Raw genomic sequence first — 16,617 nt, forward strand, 5'->3', positions numbered from 1 at the left:
ATTGCTGAGTGATACTGCATTGTACGTAAGTACCACAAGTTCTTTATCCATTTTTCACTTTCTGTGATATTGAACATGTACGGTAAACAAGGTTCTTGTAAACGGAGGCGTCCCAAACTTTGGGGTGGCTGTGTCTTTTTGATTTTAATTTCCCTAAGCTATAGGACTATAAGTGGCAGTGCCCTAGGCTCTGTTGCTTTGTTTTTTAGATGTTTCAGGAAACACCATACACTTCTCCCGAGTGGTTGTTGGCAATTTACATCCCGCCCATCAGCATAACAAGGCTCCCAGTTCTCCATGGCCTGTCCTGCCTTTCTGGATTTTACACTTTTTTCAGATGGCCCTTTTGACCGGGGGGAAGTGAGACTTCATTGTAGTGCAGATTTCCTTTGCAAGCTTGCTTGGTTGGCCAAAAAGGGCGTATGCGTTTTTTCCTGAATATATTCAGGAAAAAACGCATACGCCCTTTTTGGCCAAGTGCATCATTGTGGACGTTCTGCCTCTTTTCCTATGCTTTCAATGCAATTCCAGTCTACCTCCTGAAATCGGTTTCCTGCAATTCTGCCCCGCTTTCAAGTCCTCTTGGCAGCCTTACTTCAGTCTATTTTTGGACGATAGCTGTCATTTATAACTCTGCAGGTTTGTGAATTACAGTGCCCCTGAGCTCCTTTCTTCAACTTGCTTTCTTGTGACCTGGCCGCAAGACCGCAGGATGGCTTCAGGCCCTAATCTGGTTCCGGCACGGCACGCTGAGCCTTTGGTTATTTCCTCTTCCTGGTGGGAATTGAGAGTTAAATTTGCCCGTCCAGACACCTCCAGCTAGTCTCTCATTGGTTCTCGCTATTCCTGTTCATCTTCCGCAGAAATTGCAAACCGGGCCAAACAGGAGGTTAAAGGCGCTGACTCTCCAAGTGGGGAGAGTGTTAGTAAAGCGTCTGGAATGTTGCACCCGAGTACCAGGGGAGGAAAACTGAGACATATTTGAACACGTCTCCCGTTCACATGGTTGATCATACTTGGGTTCCACATGCATGTTTTAGCTGAAGGAAGAATACCTTAAACCTGGAGAGTTAAGACCCGTGGAATGGGTACCATGCAATATGACTTCAAAGGGTCTTCATTTGCTCACCGAACCTCTCCAATCCTATCACTGCTGCGTTTATGCCCCTGTACACATGCTTGATTCTCTTTCGGAGACATAGCAATCCATAGGTTTTAAGATACTTACTAGTCAGGTACATTCTTAGGTGTTTAATATGCGGTGTTGAGTCCATTTCATTGAGCAAGGAGTAGCTCTTGTCTATTCAATATTTGACTTAAGGAACTTTATCTGTGCTCATTTCAATCTCTGGTTTTATGCAGCACCCCAACTCACCTTTACCCTTAAGCAAGCATAAGTTGGTTTTCTAAATTTGAGACCCTGTTCTGTTCTGTAATTCAGTTCCTGTGTAGCTAAGTTTACATTCCGTGTATTAGTGATATCTTATGATGTTTCTTTTTCTGTGTGACTTATTTCAGTTTGAATCATCGTACCTGAATCCACTCATTATGCTGCTACGGGCCTGATGACATAGATTTCATTGCTGAGTGATACTGCATTGTACGTAAGTACCACAAGTTCTTTATCTATTTTTCACTTTCTGTGATATTGAACATGTACGGTAAACAAGGTTCTTGTAAACGGAGGCGTCCCAAACTTTGGGGTGGCTGTGTCTTTTTGATTTTAATTTCCCTAAGCTATAGGACCATAATTGGAAGTGCCCTAGGCTCTGTTGCTTTGTTTTTTAGATGTTTCAGGAAACACCATACACTTCTCCCGAGTGGTTGTTGGCAATTTACATCCCGCCCATCAGCATAACAAGGCTCCCAGTTCTCCATGGCCTGTCCTGCCTTTCTGGATTTTACACTATTTTCAGTTGGCCCTTTTGACCGGGGGGAAGTGAGACTTCATTGTAGTGCAGATTTCCTTTGCAAGCTTGCTTGGTTGGCCAAAAAGGGCGTATGCGTTTTTTCCTGAATATATTCAGGAAAAAACGCATACGCCCTTTTTGGCCAAGTGCATCATTGTGGACGTTCTGCCTCTTTTCCTATGCTTTCAATGCAATTCCAGTCTACCTCCTGAAATCGGTTTCCTGCAATTCTGCCCCGCTTTCAAGTCCTCTTGGCAGCCTTACTTCAGTCTATTTTTGGACGATAGCTGTCATTTATAACTCTGCAGGTTTGTGAATTACAGTGCCCCTGAGCTCCTTTCTTCAACTCGCTTTCTTGTGAGCTGGCCGCAACACCGCAGGATGGCTTCAGGCCCTAATCTGGTTCCGGCACGGCATGCTGAGCCTTTGGTTAATTCCTCTTCCTGGTGGGAAATGAGAGTTAAATTTGCCCGTCCAGACACCTCCAGCTAGTCTCTCATTGGTTCTCGCTATTCCTGTTCATCTTCCGCAGAAATTGCAAACTGGGCCAATCAGGAGGTTAAAGACACTGACCCTCCAAGTCGGGAGAGTGTTAGTAAAGCGTCTGGAATGTTGCACCCGAGTACCAGGGTACGAAAACTGAGACATATTTGAACACGTCTCCCGATCACATGGTTGATCATACTCTGGGTTCCACATGCATGTTTTAGCTGAAGGAAGAATACCTAAAACCTGGGTAGTTGAAACCCGTGGAATGGGTACCATGCAATATGACTTCAAAGGGTCTTCATTTGCTCACCGAACCTCTCCAATCCTATCACTGCTGCATTTATGCCCCTGTACACATGCTTGATTCTCTTTCGGAGACATAGCAATCCATAGGTTTTAAGATACTTAGTAGTCAGGTACATTCTTAGGCGTTTAATATGCGGTGTTGAGTCCATTTCGTTGAGCAAGGAGTAGCTCTTGTCTATTCCATATTTGGCTTAAGGAACTTTATCTGTGCTCATTTCAATCTCTGGTTTTATGCAGCACCCCAACTCACCTTTACCCTTAAGCAAGCATAAGTTGGTTTTCTAAATTTGAGAACCTGTTCTGTTTTGGAATTCAGTTCCTGTGTAGCCAAGTTTACATTCAGTGTATTAGTGATAACTTATGATGTTTCTTTTCTGTGTGACTTATTTCAGTTAGAATCATCGTACCTGAATCTACTCATTATGCTGCTACGGCCCTGATGACATAGATTTCATTGCTGAGTGATACTGCATTGTACGTAAGTACCACAAGTTCTTTATCCATTTTTCACTTTCTGCGATGTTGAACTTGTACTGTAAACGAGGTTCTTGTAAACAGAGCCGTTCCAAACTTTGGGGTGGCTGTGTCTTTTTGATTTTAATTTCCCTAAGCTATAGGACCATAAGTGGAAGTGCCCTAGGCTCTGTTGCTTTGTTTTTTAGATGTTTCAGGAAACACCATACACTTCTCCCGAGTGGTTGTTGGCAATTTACATCCCGCCCATCAGCATAACAAGGCTCCCAGTTCTCCATGGCCTGTCCTGCCTTTCTGGATTTTACACTTTTTTCAGATGGCCCTTTTGACCGGGGGGAAGTGAGACTTCATTGTAGTGCAGATTTCCTTTGCAAGCTTGCTTGGTTGGCCAAAAAGGGCGTATGCGTTTTTTCCTGAATATATTCAGGAAAAAACGCATACGCCCTTTTTGACCAAGTGCATCATTGTGGACGTTCTGCCTCTTTTCCTATGCTTTCAATGCAATTCCAGTCTACCTCCTGAAATCGGTTTCCTGCAATTCTGCCCCGCTTTCAAGTCCTCTTGGCAGCCTTACTTCAGTCTATTTTTGGACGATAGCTGTCATTTATAACTCTGCAGGTTTGTGAATTACAGTGCCCCTGAGCTCCTTTCTTCAACTCGGTTTCTTTTGAGCTGGCCGCAACACCGCAGGATGGCTTCAGGCCCTAATCTGGTTCCGGCACGGCACGCTGAGCCTTTGGTTAATTCCTCTTCCTGGTGGGAAATGAGAGTTAAATTTGCCCGTCCAGACACCTCCAGCTAGTCTCTCATTGGTTCTCGCTATTCCTGTTCATCTTCCGCAGAAATTGCAAACTGGGCCAAACAGGAGGTTAAAGACACTGACTCTCCAAGTCGGGAGAGTGTTAGTAAAGCGTCTAGAATGTTGCACCTGAGTACCAGGGTACGAAAACTGAGACATATTTGAACACGTCTCCCGATCACATGGTTGATCATACTCTGGGTTCCACATGCATGTTTTAGCTGAAGGAAGAATACCTAAAACCTGGGTAGTTGAAACCCGTGGAATGGGTACCATGCAATATGACTTCAAAGGGTCTTCATTTGCTCACCGAACCTCTCCAATCCTATCACTGCTGCGTTTATGCCCCTGTACACATGCTTGATTCTCTTTCGGAGACATAGCAATCCATAGGTTTTAAGATACTTACTAGTCAGGTACATTCTTAGGCGTTTAATATGCGGTGTTGAGTCCATTTCGTTGAGCAAGGAGTAGCTCTTGTCTATTCCATATTTAGCTTAAGGAACTTTATCTGTGCTCATTTCAATCTCTGGTTTTATGCAGCAACCCAACTCACCTTTCCCCTTAAGCAAGCATAAGTTGGTTTTCTAAATTTGAGAACCTGTTCTGTTTTGGAATTCAGTTCCTGTGTAGCCAAGTTTACATTCCGTGTATTAGTGATAACTTATGATGTTTCTTTTCTGTGTGACTTATTTCAGTTAGAATCATCATACCTGAATCCACTCATTGTGCTGCTAAGGGCCTGATGACACAGATTTCATTGCTGAGTGATACTGCATTGTACGTAAGTACCACAAGTTGTTTATCCATTTTTCACTTTCTGCGATGTTGAACTTGTACTGTAAACGAGGTTCTTGTAAACAGAGCCGTTCCAAACTTTGGGGTGGCTGTGTCTTTTTGATTTTAATTTCCCTAAGCTATAGGACTATGAGTGGCAGTGCCCTAGGCTCTGTTGCTTTGTTTTTTAGATGTTTCAGGAAACACCATACACTTCTCCCGAGTGGTTGTTGGCAATTTACATCCCGCCCATCAGCATAACAAGGCTCCCAGTTCTCCATGGCCTGTCCTGCCTTTCTGGATTTTACACTTTTTTCAGATGGCCCTTTTGACCGGGGGGAAGTGAGACTTCATTGTAGTGCAGATTTCCTTTGCAAGCTTGCTTGGTTGGCCAAAAAGGGCGTATGCGTTTTTTCCTGAATATATTCAGGAAAAAACGCATACGCCCTTTTTGGCCAAGTGCATCATTGTGGACGTTCTGCCTCTTTTCCTATGCTTTCAATGCAATTCCAGTCTACCTCCTGAAATCGGTTTCCTGCAATTCTGCCCCGCTTTCAAGTCCTCTTGGCAGCCTTACTTCAGTCTATTTTTGGACGATAGCTGTCATTTATAACTCTGCAGGTTTGTGAATTACAGTGCCCCTGAGCTCCTTTCTTCAACTCGCTTTCTTGTGAGCTGGCCGCAACACCGCAGGATGGCTTCAGGCCCTAATCTGGTTCCGGCACGGCACGCTGAGCCTTTGGTTAATTCCTCTTCCTGGTGGGAAATGAGAGTTAAATTTGCCCGTCCAGACACCTCCAGCTAGTCTCTCATTGGTTCTCGCTATTCCTGTTCATCTTCCGCAGAAATTGCAAACTGGGCCAAACAGGAGGTTAAAGACACTGACTCTCCAAGTCAGGAGAGTGTTAGTAAAGCGTCTGGAATGTTGCACCCGAGTACCAGGGTACGAAAACTGAGACATATTTGAACACGTCTCCCGATCACATGGTTGATCATACTCTGGGTTCCACATGCATGTTTTAGCTGAAGGAAGAATACCTAAAACCTGGGTAGTTGAAACCCGTGGAATGGGTACCATGCAATATGACTTCAAAGGGTCTTCATTTGCTCACCGAACCTCTCCAATCCTATCACTGCTGCGTTTATGCCCCTGTACACATGCTTGATTCTCTTTCGGAGACATAGCAATCCATAGGTTTTAAGATACTTACTAGTCAGGTACATTCTTAGGCGTTTAATATGCGGTGTTGAGTCCATTTCATTGAGCAAGGAGTAGCTCTTGTCTATTCCATATTTGGCTTAAGGAACTTTATCTGTGCTCATTTCAATCTCTGGTTTTATGCAGCAACCCAACTCACCTTTCCCCTTAAGCAAGCATAAGTTGGTTTTCTAAATTTGAGAACCTGTTCTGTTTTGGAATTCAGTTCCTGTGTAGCCAAGTTTACATTCCGTGTATTAGTGATATCTTATGATGTTTCTTTTTCTGTGTGACTTATTTCAGTTAGAATCATCGTACCTGAATCCACTCATTATGCTGCTACGGGCCTGATGACATAGATTTCATTGCTGAGTGATACTGCATTGTACGTAAGTACCACAAGTTCTTTATCCATTTTTCACTTTCTGCGATGTTGAACTTGTACTGTAAACGAGGTTCTTGTAAACAGAGCCGTTCCAAACTTTGGGGTGGCTGTGTCTTTTTGATTTTAATTTCCCTAAGCTATAGGACCATAAGTGGAAGTGCCCTAGGCTCTGTTGCTTTGTTTTTTAGATGTTTCAGGAAACACCATACACTTCTCCCGAGTGTCTGTTGGCAATTTACATCCCGCCCATCAGCATAACAAGGCTCCCAGTTCTCCATGGCCTGTTGCCTTTCTGGATTTTACACTTTTTTCAGATGGCCCTTTTGACCGGGGGGAAGTGAGACTTCATTGTAGTGCAGATTTCCTTTGCAAGCTTGCTTGGTTGGCCAAAAAGGGCGTATGCGTTTTTTCCTGAATATATTCAGGAAAAAACGCATACGCCCTTTTTGGCCAAGTGCATCATTGTGGACGTTCTGCCTCTTTTCCTATGCTTTCAATGCAATTTCAGTCTACCTCCTGAAATCGGTTTCCTGCAATTCTGCCCCGCTTTCAAGTCCTCTTGGCAGCCTTACTTCAGTCTATTTTTGGACGATAGCTGTCATTTATAACTCTGCAGGTTTGTGAATTACAGTGCCCCTGAGCTCCTTTCTTCAACTCGCTTTCTTGTGACCTGGCCGCAACACCGCAGGATGGCTTCAGGCCCTAATCTGGTTCCGGCCCGGCATGCTGAGCCTTTGGTTAATTCCTCTTCCTGGTGGGAAATGAGAGTTAAATTTGCCCGTCCAGACACCTCCAGCTAGCCTCTCATTGGTTCTCGCTATTCCTGTTCATCTTCCGCAGAAATTGCAAACTGGGCCAAACAGGAGGTTAAAGGGACTGACTCTCCAAGTGGGGAGAGTGTTAGTAAAGCATCTGGAATGTTGCACCCGAGTACCAGGGGAGGAAAACTGAGACATATTTGAACACGTCTCCCGATCACATGGTTGATCATACTCTAGGTTCCACATGCATGTTTTAGCTGAAGGAAGAATACCTGAAACCTGGGTAGTTGAAACCCTTGGAATGGGTACCATGCAATATGACTTCAAAGGGTCTTCATTTGCTCACCGAACCTCTCCAATCCTATCACTGCTGCGTTTATGCCCCTGTACACATGCTTGATTCTCTTTCGGAGACATAGCAATCCATAGGTTTTAAGATACTTACAAGTCAGGTACATTCTTAGGCGTTTAATATGCGGTGTTGAGTCCATTTCGTTGAGCAAGGAGTAGCTCTTGTCTATTCCATATTTGGCTTAAGGAACTTTATCTGTGCTCATTTCAATCTCTGGTTTTATGCAGCACCCCAACTCACCTTTACCCTTAAGCAAGCATAAGTTGTTTTTCTAAATTTGAGACACTGTTCTGTTCTGTAATTCAGTTCCTGTGTAGCCAAGTTTACATTCCGTGTATTACTGATATCTTATGATGTTTCTTTTTCTGTGTGACTTATTTCAGTTAGAATCATCATACCTGAATCCACTCATTGTGCTGCTAAGGGCCTGATGACATAGATTTCATTGCTGAGTGATATTGCTTTGTAAGTGAATACCACAACTTCTTTATCCATTTTTCACTTTCTGCGATGTTGAACTTGTACTGTAAACGAGGTTCTTGTAAACAGAGCCGTTCCAAACTTTGGGGTGGCTGTGTCTTTTTGATTTTAATTTCCCTAAGCTATAGGACCATAAGTGGAAGTGCCCTAGGCTCTGTTGCTTTGTTTTTTAGATGTTTCAGGAAACACCATACACTTCTCCCAAGTGTCTGTTGGCAATTTACATCCCGCCCATCAGCATAACAAGGCTCCCAGTTCTCAATGGCCTGTTGCCTTTCTGGATTTTACACTTTTTTCAGATGGCCCTTTTGACCGGGGGGAAGTGAGACTTCATTGTAGTGCAGATTTCCTTTGCAAGCTTGCTTGGTTGGCCAAAAAGGGCGTATGCGTTTTTTCCTGAATATATTCAGGAAAAAACTCATACGCCCTTTTTGGCCAAGTGCATCATTGTGGACGTTCTGCCTCTTTTCCTATGCTTTCAATGCAATTCCAGTCTACCTCCTGAAATCGGTTTCCTACAATTCTGCCCCGCTTTCAAGTCCTCTTGGCAGCCTTACTTCAGTCTATTTTTGGACGATAGCTGTCATTTATAACTCTGCAGGTTTGTGAATTACAGTGCCCCTGAGCTCCTTTCTTCAACTCGCTTTCTTGTGACCTGGCCGCAACACCGCAGGATGGCTTCAGGCCCTAATCTGGTTCCGGCCGGGCATGTTGAGCCTTTGGTTAATTCCTCTTCCTGGTGGGAAATGAGAGTTAAATTTGCCCGTCCAGACACCTCCAGCTAGCCTCTCATTGGTTCTCGCTATTCCTGTTCATCTTCCGCAGAAATTGCAAACTGGGCCAAACAGGAGTTTAAAGGGACTGATTCTCCAAGTGGGGAGAGTGTTAGTAAAGCGTCTGGAATGTTGCACCCGAGTACCAGGGGAGGAAAACTGAGACATATTTGAACACGTCTCCCGATCACATGGTTGATCATACTCTAGGTTCCACATGCATGTTTTAGCTGAAGGAAGAATACCTTAAACCTGGGTAGTTGAAACCCGTGGAATGGGTACCATGCAATATGACTTCAAAGGGTCTTCATTTGCTCACCGAACCTCTCCAATCCTATCACTGCTGCGTTTATGCCCCTGTACACATGCTTGATTCTCTTTCGGAGACATAGCAATCCATAGGTTTTAAGATACTTACTAGTCAGGTACATTCTTAGGCGTTTAATATGCGGTGTTGAGTCCATTTCGTTGAGCAAGGAGTAGCTCTTGTCTATTCCATATTTGGCTTAAGGAACTTTATCTGTGCTCATTTCAATCTCTGGTTTTATGCAGCACCCCAACTCACCTTTACCCTTAAGCAAGCATAAGTTGGTTTTCTAAATTTGAGAACCTGTTCTGTTTTGGAATTCAGTTCCTGTATAGCCACGTTTACATTCCGTGTATTAGTGATATCTTATGATGTTTCTTTTTCTGTGTGACTTATTTCAGTTAGAATCATCGTACCTGAATCTACTCATTATGCTGCTACGGGCCTGATGACATAGATTTCATTGCTGAGTGATACTGCATTGTACGTAAGTACCACAAGTTCTTTATCCATTTTTCACTTTCTGCGATGTTGAACTTGTACTGTAAACGAGGTTCTTGTAAACAGAGGCGTCCCAAACTTTGGGGTGGCTGTGTCTTTTTGATTTTAATTTCCCTAAGCTATAGGACCATAAGTGGAAGTGCCCTAGGCTCTGTTGCTTTGTTTCTTAGATGTTTCAGGAAACACCATACACTTCTCCCGAGTGTCTGTTGGCAATTTACATCCCGCCCATCAGCATAACAAGGCTCCCAGTTCTCCATGGCCTGTCCTGCCTTTCTGGATTTTACACTTTTTTCAGATGGCCCTTTTGACCGGGGGGAAGTGAGACTTCATTGTAGTGCAGATTTCCTTTGCAAGCTTGCTTGGTTGGCCAAAAAGGGCGTATGCGTTTTTTCCTGAATATATTCAGGAAAAAACGCATACGCCCTTTTTGGCCAAGTGCATCATTGTGGACGTTCTGCCTCTTTTCCTATGCTTTCAATGCAATTCCAGTCTACCTCCTGAAATCGGTTTCCTGCAATTCTGCCCCGCTTTCAAGTCCTCTTGGCAGCCTTACTTCAGTCTATTTTTGGACGATAGCTGTCATTTATAACTCTGCAGGTTTGTGAATTACAGTGCCCCTGAGCTCCTTTCTTCAACTCGCTTTCTTGTGAGCTGGCCGCAACACCGCAGGATGGCTTCAGGCCCTAATCTGGTTCCGGTACGGCACGCTGAGCCTTTGGTTATTTCCTCTTCCTGGTGGGAAATGAGAGTTAAATTTGCCCGTCCAGACACCTCCAGCTAGTCTCTCATTGGTTCTCGCTATTCCTGTTCATCTTCCGCAGAAATTGCAAACTGGGCCAAACAGGAGGTTAAAGGCGCTGACTCTCCAAGTGGGGAGAGTGTTAGTAAAGCGTCTGGAATGTTGCACCCGAGTACCAGGGGAGGAAAACTGAGACATATTTGAACACGTCTCCCGTTCACATGGTTGATCATACTTGGGTTCCACATGCATGTTTTAGCTGAAGGAAGAATACCTTAAACCTGGAGAGTTGAGACCCGTGGAATGGGTACCATGCAATATGACTTCAAAGGGTCTTCATTTGCTCACCGAACCTCTCCAATCCTATCACTGCTGCGTTTATGCCCCTGTACACATGCTTGATTCTCTTTCAGAGACATAGCAATCTATAGGTTTTACGATACTTACTAGTCAGGTACATTCTTAGGCGTTTAATATGCGGTGTTGAGTCCATTTCGTTGAGCAAGGAGTAGCTCTTGTCTATTCCATATTTGACTTAAGGAACTTTATCTGTGCTCATTTCAATCTCTGGTTTTATGCAGCACCCCAACTCACCTTTACCCTTAAGCAAGCATAAGTTGGTTTTCTAAATTTGAGACCCTGTTCTGTTCTGTAATTCAGTTCCTGTGTAGCCAAGTTTACATTCCGTGTATTACTGATATCTTATGATGTTTCTTTTTCTGTGTGACTTATTTCAGTTAGAATCATCATACCTGAATCCACTCATTGTGATGCTAAGGGCCTGATGACATAGATTTCATTGCTGAATGATATTGCTTTGTAAGTAAATACCACAACTTCTTTATCCATTTTTCACTTTCTACGATGTTGAACTTGTACTGTAAACGAGGTTCTTGTAAACAGAGTCGTCCCAAACTTTGGGGAGGCTGTGTCTTTTTGATTTTAATTTCCCTAAGCTATAGGACCATAAGTGGCAGTGCCCTAGGCTCTGTTGCTTTGTTTTTTAGATGTTTCAGGAAACACCATACACTTCTCCCGAGTGTCTGTTGGCAATTTACATCCCGCCCATCAGCATAACAAGGCTCCCAGTTCTCCATGGCCTGTCCTGCCTTTCTGGATTTTACACTTTTTTCAGATGGCCCTTTTGACCGAGGGGAAGTGAGACTTCATTGTAGTGCAGATTTCCTTTGCAAGCTTGCTTGGTTGGCCAAAAAGGGCGTATGCGTTTTTTCCTGAATATATTCAGGAAAAAACGCATACGCCCTTTTTGGCCAAGTGCATCATTGTGGACGTTCTGCCTCTTTTCCTATGCTTTCAATGCAATTCCAGTCTACCTCCTGAAATCGGTTTCCTGCAATTCTGCCCCGCTTTCAAGTCCTCTTGGCAGCCTTACTTCAGTCTATTTTTGGACGATAGCTGTCATTTATAACTCTGCAGGTTTGTGAATTACAGTGCCCCTGAGCTCCTTTCTTCAACTCGCTTTCTTGTGAGCTGGCCGCAACACCGCAGGATGGCTTCAGGCCCTAATTTGGTTCCGGCACGGCACGCTGAGCCTTTGGTTATTTCCTCTTCCTGGTGGGAAATGAGAGTTAAATTTGCCCGTCCAGACACCTCCAGCTAGTCTCTCATTGGTTCTCGCTATTCCTGTTCATCTTCCGCAGAAATTGCAAACTGGGCCAAACAGGAGGTTAAAGGCGCTGACTCTCCAAGTGGGGAGAGTGTTAGTAAAGGGTCTGGAATGTTGCACCCGAGTACCAGGGGAGGAAAACTGAGACATATTTGAACACGTCTCCCGTTCACATGGTTGATCATACTTGGGTTCCACATGCATGTTTTAGCTGAAGGAAGAATACCTTAAACCTGGAGAGTTGAGACCCGTGGAATGGGTACCATGCAATATGACTTCAAAGGGTCTTCATTTGCTCACCGAACCTCTCCAATCCTATCACTGCTGCGTTTATGCCCCTGTACACATGCTTGATTCTCTTTTGGAGACATAGCAATCCATAGGTTTTAAGATACTTACTAGTCAGGTACATTCTTAGGCGTTTAATATGCGGTGTTGAGTCCATTTCGTTGAGCAAGGAGTAGCTCTTGTCTATTCCATATTTGGCTTAAGGAACTTTATCTGTGCTCATTTCAATCTCTGGTTTTATGCAGCACCCCAACTCACCTTTCCCCTTAAGCAAGCATAAGTTGGTTTTCTAAATTTGAGACCCTGTCCTGTTCTGTAATTCAGTTCCTGTGTAGCCAAGTTTACATTCCGTGTATTACTGATATCTTATGATGTTTCTTTTTCTGTGTGACTTATTTCAGTTAGAATCATCATACCTGAATCCACTCATTGTGCTGTTAAGGGCCTGATGACACAGATTTCATTGCTGAGTGATATTGCTTTGTAAGTAAATACCACAACTTCTTTATCCATTTTTCACTTTCTGCGATGTTGAACTTGTACTGTAAACGAGGTTCTTGTAAACAGAGGCGTTCCAAACTTTGGGGTGGCTGTGTCTTTTTGATTTTAATTTCCCTAAGCTATAGGACCATAAGTGGAAGTGCCCTAGGTTCTGTTGCTTTGTTTTTTAGATGTTTCAGGAAACACCATACACTTCTCCTGAGTGGTTGTTGGCAATTTACATCCCGCCCATCAGCATAACAAGGCTCCCAGTTCTCCATGGCCTGTCCTGCCTTTCTGGATTTTACACTTTTTTCAGATGGCCCTTTTGACCGGGGGGAAGTGAGACTTCATTGTAGTGCAGATTTCCTTTGCAAGCTTGCTTGGTTGGCCAAAAAGGGCGTATGCGTTTTTTCCTGAATATATTCAGGAAAAAACGCATACGCCCTTTTTGGCCAAGTGCATCATTGTGGACGTTCTGCCTCTTTTCCTATGCTTTCAATGCAATTCCAGTCTACCTCCTGAAATCGGTTTCCTGCAATTCTGCCCCGCTTTCAAGTCCTCTTGGCAGCCTTACTTCAGTCTATTTTTGGACGATAGCTGTCATTTATAACTCTGCAGGTTTGTGAATTACAGTGCCCCTGAGCTCCTTTCTTCAACTCGCTTTCTTGTGAGCTGGCCGCAACACCGCAGGATGGCTTCAGGCCCTAATCTGGTTCCGGTACGGCACGCTGATCCTTTGGTTATTTCCTCTTCCTGGTGGGAAATGAGAGTTAAATTTGCCCGTCCAGACACCTCCAGCTAACCTCTCATTGGTTCTCGCTATTCCTGTTCATCTTCCGCAGAAATTGCAAACTGGGCCAAACAGGAGGTTAAAGACACTCACTCTCCAAGTCGGGAGAGTGTTAGTAAAGCGTCTGGATTGTTGCACCCGACTACCAGGGGAGGAAAACTGAGACATATTTGAACACGTCTCCCGATCACATGGTTGATCATACTCTGGGTTCCACATGCATGTTTTAGCTGAAGGAAGAATACCTTAAACCTGGAGAGTTAAGACCCGTGGAATGGGTACCATGCAATATGACTTCAAAGGGTCTTCATTTGCTCACCGAACCTCTCCAATCCTATCACTGCTGCATTTATGCCCCTGTACACATGCTTGATTCTCTTTCGGAGACTTAGCAATCCATAGCTTTTAAGATACTTAGTAGTCAGGTACATTCTTAGGCGTTTAATATGCGGTGTTGAGTCCATTTCGTTGAGCAAGGAGTAGCTCTTGTCTATTCCATATTTGGCTTAAGGAACTTTATCTGTGCTCATTTCAATCTCTGGTTTTATGCAGCACCCCAACTCACCTTTACCCTTAAGCAAGCATAAGTTGGTTTTCTAAATTTGAGACCCTGTTCTGTTCTGTAATTCAGTTCCTGTGTAGCCAAGTTTACATTCCGTGTATTACTGATATCTTATGATGTTTCTTTTTCTGTGTGACTTACTTCAGTTAGAATCATCATACCTGAATCCACTCATTGTGATGCTAAGGGCCTGATGACATAGATTTCATTGCTGAGTGATATTGCTTTGTAAGTAAATACCACAACTTCTTTATCCATTTTTCACTTTCTGCGATGTTGAACTTGTACTGTAAACGAGGTTCTTGTAAACAGAGCCGTTCCAAACTTTGGGGTGGCTGTGTCTTTTTGATTTTAATTTCCCTAAGCTATAGGACCATAAGTGGAAGTGCCCTAGGTTCTGTTGCTTTGTTTTTTAGATGTTTCAGGAAACACCATACACTTCTCCCGAGTGGTTGTTGGCAATTTACATCCCGCCCATCAGCATAACAAGGCTCCCAGTTCTCCATGGCCTGTCCTGCCTTTCTGGATTTTACACTTTTTTCAGATGGCCCTTTTGACCGGGGGGAAGTGAGACTTCATTGTAGTGCAGATTTCCTTTGCAAGCTTGCTTGGTTGGCCAAAAAGGGCGTATGCGTTTTTTCCTGAATATATTCAGGAAAAAACGCATACGCCCTTTTTGGCCAAGTGCATCATTGTGGACGTTCTGCCTCTTTTCCTGTGCTTTCAATGCAATTCCAGTCTACCTCCTGAAATCGGTTTCCTGCAATTCTGCCCCGCTTTCAAGTCCTCTTGGCAGCCTTACTTCAGTCTATTTTTGGACGATAGCTGTCATTTATAACTCTGCAGGTTTGTGAATTACAGTGCCCCTGAGCTCCTTTCTTCAACTCGCTTTCTTTTGAGCTGGCCGCAACACCGCAGGATGGCTTCAGGCCCTAATCTGGTTCCGGTACGGCACGCTGAGCCTTTGGTTATTTCCTCTTCCTGGTGGGAAATGAGAGTTAAATTTGCCCGTCCAGACACCTTCAGCTAGCCTCTCATTGGTTCTCGCTATTCCTGTTCATCTTCCGCAGAAATTGCAAACTGGGCCAAACAGGAGGTTAAAGGCGCTGACTCTCCAAGTGGGGAGAGTGTTAGTAAAGCGTCTGGAATGTTGCACCCGAGTACCAGGGGAGGAAAACTGAGACATATTTGAACACGTCTCCCGTTCACATGGTTGATCATACTTGGGTTCCACATGCATGTTTTAGCTGAAGGAAGCATACCTTAAACCTGGAGAGTTGAGACCCGTGTAATGGGTACCATGCAATATGACTTCAAAGGGTCTTCATTTGCTCACCGAACCTCTCCAATCCTATCACTGCTGCGTTTATGCCCCTGTACACATGCTTGATTCTCTTTTGGAGACATAGCAATCCACAGGTTTTAAGATACTTACTAGTCAGGTACATTCTTAGGCGTTTAATATGCGGTGTTGAGTCCATTTCGTTGAGCAAGGAGTAGCTCTTGTCTATTCCATATTTGACTTAAGGAACTTTATCTGTGCTCATTTCAATCTCTGGTTTTATGCAGCACCCCAACTCACCTTTACCCTTAAGCAAGCATAAGTTGGTTTTCTAAATTTGAGACCCTGTTCTGTTCTGTAATTCAGTTCCTGTGTAGCCAAGTTTACATTCCGTGTATTACTGATATCTTATGATGTTTCTTTTTCTGTGTGACTTACTTCAGTTAGAATCATCATACCTGAATCCACTCATTGTGCTGCTAAGGGCCTGATGACACAGATTTCATTGCTGAGTGATATTGCTTTGTAAGTAAATACCACAACTTCTTTATCCATTTTTCACTTTCTGCGATGTTGAACTTGTACTGTAAACGAGGTTCTTGTAAACAGAGCCGTTCCAAACTTTGGGGTGGCTGTGTCTTTTTGATTTTAATTTCCCTAAGCTATAGGACCATAAGTGGCAGTGCCCTAGGCTCTGTTGCTTTGTTTTTTAGATGTTTCAGGAAACACCATACACTTCTCCCAAGTGTCTGTTGGCAATTTACATCCCGCCCATCAGCATAACAAGGCTCCCAGTTCTCCATGGCCTGTCCTGCCTTTCTGGATTTTACACTTTTTTCAGATGGCCCTTTTGACCGGGGGGAAGTGAGACTTCATTGTAGTGCAGATTTCCTTTGCAAGCTTGCTTGGTTGGCCAAAAAGGGCGTATGCGTTTTTTCCTGAATATATTCAGGAAAAAACGCATACGCCCTTTTTGGCCAAGTGCATCATTGTGGACGTTCTGCCTCTTTTCCTATGCTTTCAATGCAATTTCAGTCTACCTCCTGAAATCGGTTTCCTGCAATTCTGCCCCGCATTCAAGTCCTCTTGGCAGCCTTACTTCAGTCTATTTTTGGACGATAGCTGTCATTTATAACTCTGCAGGTTTGTGAATTACAGTGCCCCTGAGCTCCTTTCTTCAACTCGCTTTCTTGTGACCTGGCCGCAACACCGCAGGATGGCTTCAGGCCCTAATCTGGTTCCGGACCGGCATGCTGAGCCTTTGGTTAATTCCTCTTCCTGGTGGGAAATGAGAGTTAAATTTGCCCGTCCAGACACCTCCAGCTAGCCTC

The 16,617-nt window shown here is 44.0% G+C and overlaps 1 long non-coding RNA gene across 6 annotated transcripts in view; it reads left to right on the top strand.

Annotated features, from left to right (window-relative positions):
• The window catches only part of LOC307181307, a 221,618-nt gene that overhangs the window by 114,229 nt on the left and 90,772 nt on the right, over positions 1-16,617 (top strand). Inside the window, exon 1 of one of the 6 annotated variants that reach the window (XR_013826394.1) lies at positions 12,565-12,656. The exons of the other annotated variants lie outside the window; for them this stretch is intronic. This is a non-coding gene — a long non-coding RNA (uncharacterized lncRNA). Of the gene's footprint in view, positions 1-12,564; positions 12,657-16,617 lie in introns of those variants that run through there. 6 annotated transcript variants of the gene reach the window in all.

The sequence above is a fragment of the Stenella coeruleoalba genome (genome assembly GCF_951394435.1).
Source record: "Stenella coeruleoalba genome assembly, contig: scaffold_146, whole genome shotgun sequence".
In the NCBI taxonomy this organism is placed as follows: domain Eukaryota; kingdom Metazoa; phylum Chordata; class Mammalia; order Artiodactyla; family Delphinidae; genus Stenella; species Stenella coeruleoalba.